Source organism: Mytilus edulis, chromosome 14 (genome assembly GCF_963676685.1).
Source record: "Mytilus edulis chromosome 14, xbMytEdul2.2, whole genome shotgun sequence".
NCBI lineage: Eukaryota > Metazoa > Mollusca > Bivalvia > Mytilida > Mytilidae > Mytilus > Mytilus edulis.
Window position 1 is genome coordinate 13,675,563 of NC_092357.1, and position 6,965 is coordinate 13,682,527.

At 31.3% G+C, this 6,965-nt stretch overlaps 1 protein-coding gene across 1 annotated transcript in view; it reads right to left on the bottom strand.

Moving 5' to 3' along the window:
* LOC139503989 (brevican core protein-like) overlaps positions 1–5,799 on the bottom strand; it is a 53,987-nt gene extending 48,188 nt beyond the window's left edge. The window contains exon 1 of the mRNA XM_071294037.1: positions 5,680–5,799. The gene's annotated coding sequence lies outside the window, so the exon portion shown is untranslated. The remainder of the gene's footprint in view (positions 1–5,679) is intronic.
* Positions 5,800–6,965: the final 1,166 nt, after the last annotated feature.

The window sequence follows — 6,965 nt, forward strand, 5'->3', positions numbered from 1 at the left end:
CTGTCGTCATAATGATCTTTAGCATAATACAACGATGACATTTAACACTTCGACATTTCACACATCGACAATTCACGAATCGACAAGTCACATGTTACAAGTTACAAAACATCAATATACAAAAAGACAATTTACCAATAAAGAATTTTGAAATCTACAATTTACAAATTGACAATTAACAAATGATGAATGTTGAATTTTAATACAAAGATACAAGTTACAAATCGACAATTTACGAATGAAGCATTATGAAATTGCACAGTTACAAGTAACTAACTGACAATTTACTGATTAAAAATGTTGAAACTACAAAGGTGCAAGTTACAAATTGACAATTTACGAATTGACAATTTAGAAATATATTGTTAATTGTTTTTAGCTTTTAACTAGTTATCAGTAACTGTAACTATATTCTTATTCGCAAACTTCAATCCTTCACTATAAATTCAGGCAAGCAAATCATTGAATAGAATAATGCGGCGTAAATTAACCAACAATCAATCAATCATTTAATAGAATATACAGTAACACAATCAAACTCTATAAAAGAGGAAACTTCATATTAATATAATTTAACATTTGTATATACCCATATTATTAAACAATAACCAACTCATACGAGGGGTGGATGGATGGTTAAACGATAGGCAAACTTCGAATAACTTTATGTTCTCAAACGAACCCCTTACGTGATACTTATTCCTGCTTTTCACGAATGTCATGTACAAATAGATCCGTAAACCCGGCAATTCGGGTATATGCCAATCAATCAAATTGAACATAAACACACACCATGTGCTTGATATAAGCACATACACGTTGTCATAGGAAACAACCACTTGCCCGTTACTACGTCATCTGATTTATACCTTCATGACCTTTGATAAATATATGTACTCTCAAATCGTATTTTCTTGATAATTTGACCTGTAGATATATAATAATTTATATTCCAGGCTATATAGAAATAAACTTATTATCCATACAGGATTGCAATTATATATTAGCACCAGACGCGAGTGTCATCTACAAATATGAAATTATTTAGAAAGAATCGTAAACCAGAAGTAAGCGCATTGAGCCTATATGCACTCAATCTTATATTTTGATCGCTGATTTCAAGTTTTAAAAGAGTCACATTTTTATACATTTTGTGGTTTCTTAGGGTACCCAAAGATACCTCATCATACAGGCCATTTTCAACACGAAAAAAAATTATTGCTTTCTGTGTTCTTTGTTCAAATGATACTTATCATTTTGTTTCAAAATTGAATTTATGATATAACAAAAGCTAAAAAGATTAATATAGTTTAAATTTAAGTATTTCATGATTTTAATAAGATTATTTTTTTAGCTGAAATTTACCACATTTTGAACGAAAGAAAATTTATTGCGTGTTACTTTCACTGGATTCTTACTCTGATTACATCAATAAGACATGGTTCATATGTGTGCCAAATATCTTTCACGTTATGTTAATCGGTGCGAAGAAAAAAGCAATTTAAAACACAAATTTAGTGATAATTCTGTCTTGATTCAAACACGCCTTATTTCGTGCCGATAATCGTTTTGTAGCTTACATTATTTGGTCATTAACTAGGACAATTGTCACTAATTTCATTTCTCTTTTTTGCATGTTATATGGCCGATTTGTATGTTTTGAATAGTCCAGTTAGTTGGAAGATCGTTGTTATGTTTTAGGAAGTATTTTTTTTGTTGGTTTTTAGAACTTAAACTGTTTTTTGGAATTGATAGTTTTGTTATAATTGTTATGTACAAATCAAATTCCTAGGTCCCGTTTCAGACCCGGAATATTCCACACATTCACAGTCCTGTTAAACTATGTCAATCAAGCCACGAACGAAGTATGAATGAAAGTGTGTTATTAAAATGTCAGGGTTCGCCTGAATTGATTATTTATATGCAAGGATAAAAAATGAAAGCACGGGAAGATCATGTATATTTTAGTATATTGCACGATGCTTTAGATCTAGACCATCTTCGTACTAATGATTACAAAATATTGTACTACCATTTTTGCCATAAATCACACACTAGCAGACACAACTACATTTATTCTAAAGCTGAATCAAGTTCTTGTTCGTCTGTAAAAGTGTCTCAGGTCATATAAAGAAGGTCATCAAATTCCTGACTGACGACGTTTCCATGAGTCAATGAAAACGAGCAGGTCTTCATCAGATTTCTTGTCGAATTGATTGTTCAGCATCATGGTAGATCTAGATCAACGGTTACTATGATACATGAGGAAGTAAGATATCTAGCTAGCACTCCCACGGACCATAAATCTGCACAGAAGGAGTATTCAGATTTTAAGAATTATTTTGTATGCCCGATGAAGTAGATACTTGCATGAGTTTTCATGCTTTTCTTGTAGACAAAGAGTCCGGTGTTAAAGGAATCAAGGGTATGATAATACTAAAGTCACAAGATACAGATGTTCTGAACCTATGCGGTAATTACTTCCCCTTCATGCAGCATACGCATTAACTATGGTTTCAAACAGGCACTAAAACTGACACAAAATATGTGCGCCGCTATATACCTGTCCACGAAATATGTAAAAATCTCGGGTTTGCCATCAGCAACATTCTAACAGCCGCACATGCTGTAACATGATGTGATACAACGTCATTCCTGTTTGGGATCGGTAAGCGCACTGTTTTTTTTAAGATTTGAAGGACAACCTAGATGATTTCGCCGATTTTTAAAACCTTTCTAGCTAGCTAATTGTGACATCGATGAATCTATGGATGCAGCTGGTGAAATTAATGTTAGATTGAATGATCTCAAGTCAAAAAATAAGATAGATCATAGTGACCTAAACAAATTGAGCATAAATTTGGCTGCAATTTAAAATTCCTCCCTTGTCAAACATCCTCCTTTACCTCTACTTTTAAACAATATGAAATAAGAGCTTCACCCCATACATACATTTGATGTCTTCCTATATAGAAAAACTATACCCTAAGGTTCTCCTCTTCAGTAAGGATGGGTAAAGAAGAATGACTTTTTCCTGTCTTTATCAAAGGTCAGATGTCATATGAATTCCTGCAATATTTATTTGTACTTTCAAGGGGAAATCTGTGTTTCAAAGGGCTGCATTTGCTTAAAACAAAATATGTCATGTACAGATTCATGCCCATGACATATGTTAAAATTTAAACACTCGTCTGGTTGAAGTTAAAAATAATGTTGACGACGAAGATGACGATGTATAAGATTTCATATTTCTGTTTGTACCTTAAGTATTTATCATTGTTAGCATGGTTAGCAATTGAATGAAAATAAAGCCATCCATAATACTTTTTAATTAATAAATAAAACATCTACTTAATTTTGAAATCGTTGGAAATATAGTAATAATCTATCTAGTGGGGTAGTGGGAAAAGATATGTAAAAGAAAATTAAAAAAAATATGCCATATGGTCTCAGACCTTGACCGTTGTTGTTGGGCTTAAACTACAGGAGACCATAGCACCTAATAGGTAATCTAGCTTCGATCATAATTTTCTATTTTCCTTTTTTTGTGTTTTTTTTTCTTCGTTTTTTTAGCATGCTGTTGTCAACTTGTCTTCAATATATAAGTTTTTAATGTCCCTTTCGTTTCTCGCGCCTTTTTTGTTTGCAATTGTTTGTAAAATACATCGGTGCTGTACATAACCCTCTCCCTGATTATATTTTGGAATACTTGTAAACATTATGGCCAATTGTTGCTCATTTAGTCATCTGTAGATATAGGATGGGGTGTTTAACCTGTTTCTAATAGACTTTTGTTTTCATAACTGTAACCCCCCTTTTTTCTCCGTTTGCAGTATTTTTTACTTCTAGAAGAAAGACATACACAGAGCTTTATATTCAACCATGTTTGACGTTAGTGTTACACAAATTTCGAAACAAATCATTTATATATATTCTTTCCCATCCAATAACAGGAATTTGATATTTACCTAGAAATTGACGAACACCTTACTATGATTATAAGACGTGAAAAACACCTTTTGGTTTCGTCAAATTATTAAAATTAAGACATAAAAAACATCTTTAGATCTTACTTGTACTGAATAGAATACAAAAATTTCAAATTTAGAAATAACAAATAGGTCAAGGTCGCTGCTATTTAACAGCTGTTTGAAAATTTCAAATTTACACCCCGTATGCAAAAAAAAATCATTTTTGGAGAAAAAAAATATAAAATAAGTTATAAATGCAGATACAAAAGATATTTTTCTATAAATAAGTTGTTTTTTCTTTGCTCCAAACGCATACATGTAGTAGAAAAAAGCTATGTAAATGTGACTGCATTTCTCTGGAATTTTTGCTTTGACCTTTGATCCTGATTTAAAAGAAAAACGTGGCCACGGCAGACAACGACGACAATGGCATTTCAATGAGGCTTTTTCTCCTCTTTCCAATGATTTAAAATATAGCCGTGTGTTATTCTGTTCAGGCAAATCGATCAAATTCGATGATTGGGCACCCTACTATAGTTTTTTTTTTGTTTTATCAGAAACGTGTTTGAATTTCAACATTTTATATTCAGTCAAGTTTTAGGGTACGTAAACATCCGAATATTTATAAATTTTGTATGACTTATTGTTAGATAAGTCTTAATTACTTGCTTTTTTCTTTATAAATTATTGTAATATCAATAACAGTACATGTTGTGGAATATCAACATACAATACTTGTGTTGTTCAATAACAGAAATGTAACAGAACTTGAATTGTGTTTGACTAACTAATGCAGAATATATATTTGTTACTAGGCTGTAAACAACAATGCCATATGCCATTGCTAACACAGATTATATGTTTAGTCTGTTCGGGGTCTGTGTCTTATGTCAACCTTTTTTTAATCTTGAATTTACTATTTGAGGTTTGTCCTAAAATCATTTCCGCCTATAAATAGAAGATTTTTTTTCTTTCTTTTTGTTTGATTTGAATAATTAAAGTCTATAGTATCTTAAATAATTAACATTTATAATGGGTTTTAAACGGCCAAAGAACTCATTGGAATATTTCTAACAAAGGCTATAAAAGAAGAGAGAGAGAGTATAAAAGAGGTGGCATTCGACAAAAGACATACATCTCTCAAAACCAGACAATACAATGGCGAAAATAAAAATAAAAATAAATGGACTAATGTGAAGTAAAAACATTACATAGAAATGTAAAGACTAAGCAACTCTTGGTAAATTGTCTTAGGGTGTAGAATTTATTTCAGGGAGATAACTCCTTAAATCAGTGATGCGTTTGTAAAATTCAAGTTTCATCAATATATTTTTAGCATTTACCTGATTGGATCTATGTAATATAGAAGCTTAGAATATATTTATGAAAATGGTTGACACAAACGTACTGATAACTGAATTATTTTCCTTAACTTAGGTTTACTTTCTCGAGTAAAGAAAGATGGTTACTTGCACATTGCCATTTTGTTGCGAGTATCAATATCTCTCAACAAACAAGATGGCGGCTGTAAAATTTACGAAAAGATGATTTCAACTTTACTATATCATGTATATGGAACACTAAAGCTCTCAGCAAACAATATAAGCAAAAGTTTATCTAATGGAATTCTCTGTCATAATCTTTTTAATTGTATTGCATAAATTTTAAACTAGAATATCGTTTGTACGAAAATAAATAAAAAACTTACCAATATGTGTAATAGCAGGTCCGTAGATAGAAGGATGAGTTTTGAAATAGAATGGCTACTTAAATACTAAGTTAAATAAAAGTACAAAGTGAATGATCTGCAAGGTGAATAACATCGATTAGTGACACATGTTGTTTTTCTGTCTTGATATTGACTGAATAAGCAAATATTGTTAAACATGTTACTTTCGTTAACTGTTGATAAAATCTTTTCAATTTATGATGGATATTGTAATTTAATCAGCAAATAGTAAAATCACAAAAATTCTGAACTCAGAAGAAATTCAACAGAAAGGCTCTAATCAACTGACAAATCTAAAAGCTCACACACATCAAACAACTGGGGAACAACTGTAATGTACGTGAGTTGGTAGAGGCATTTTGTATTAAGAAAATAATGGATCAAGTCTGGTTTTATAGCTAGCTTAACCTTTTGATTGTATGGCAGTCGCATCCAATGTAATCACTTTGACAACGATTTGTGAACAAAACAAACAGAAACAACAGGCAAAAAATGAAGAAAAAAAAGATACAGAAGTAAACTTCGTGTTATAAAAATAATCACCACAAAACAAACAAATATGTAACAAAAAAGCACACTAAGAGATACAGACAATACACATTAGCCAGACTCGCGTTTCCTCTCAAAAGGACACATCCAGGGCGATCAAATCCAAGGATATGAAATGCCAAATTGAATAAAACCAAAGCTGCATACAGTTGATAAATAGGAGGTTGAGATCCCGCTAACATGTTTAACCCACCACATTTTCTATGTATGTGTTTGGCTCAAGTTAGGAGCCTTTAATTCAGTGGTTGTCGTTAATATAAGTTACATAATTGTTTTTTGTTCTTTTTTACATAAATTAGGATGTTAGTTTTCTCGTTTGAATTATTTTAGATGGTCATTTCAGGACCTTTTATAGCTGAGTATGCGGTATTGGCTTTGCTTATTGTTGGAAGTCGAAGTTGACCTATAGTTGTCATTTTAGTCTCGTGTAGAGAATTGTATCATTTGCAATCATACCATATCTTCTTTTTTTTAATCAATTCAAAAAAAAAATCGTCTAGATTAGATCCAATGCGGAAAAAAATTATATTTTTAATACGTTATTACTTTCTTTTTATTTTCCAATGTTTTCTTTATGCAATAGTAACGTTATAATAGACCTTTTCAACATCGCTCGACACTACAGTTGAGAACGAATACGACAGGTAAAATGTGAGGGGTCGTCTCAAACTTAAATAAAAATGAAATCATTATTGATTTTATTGCTTTCCTACAGA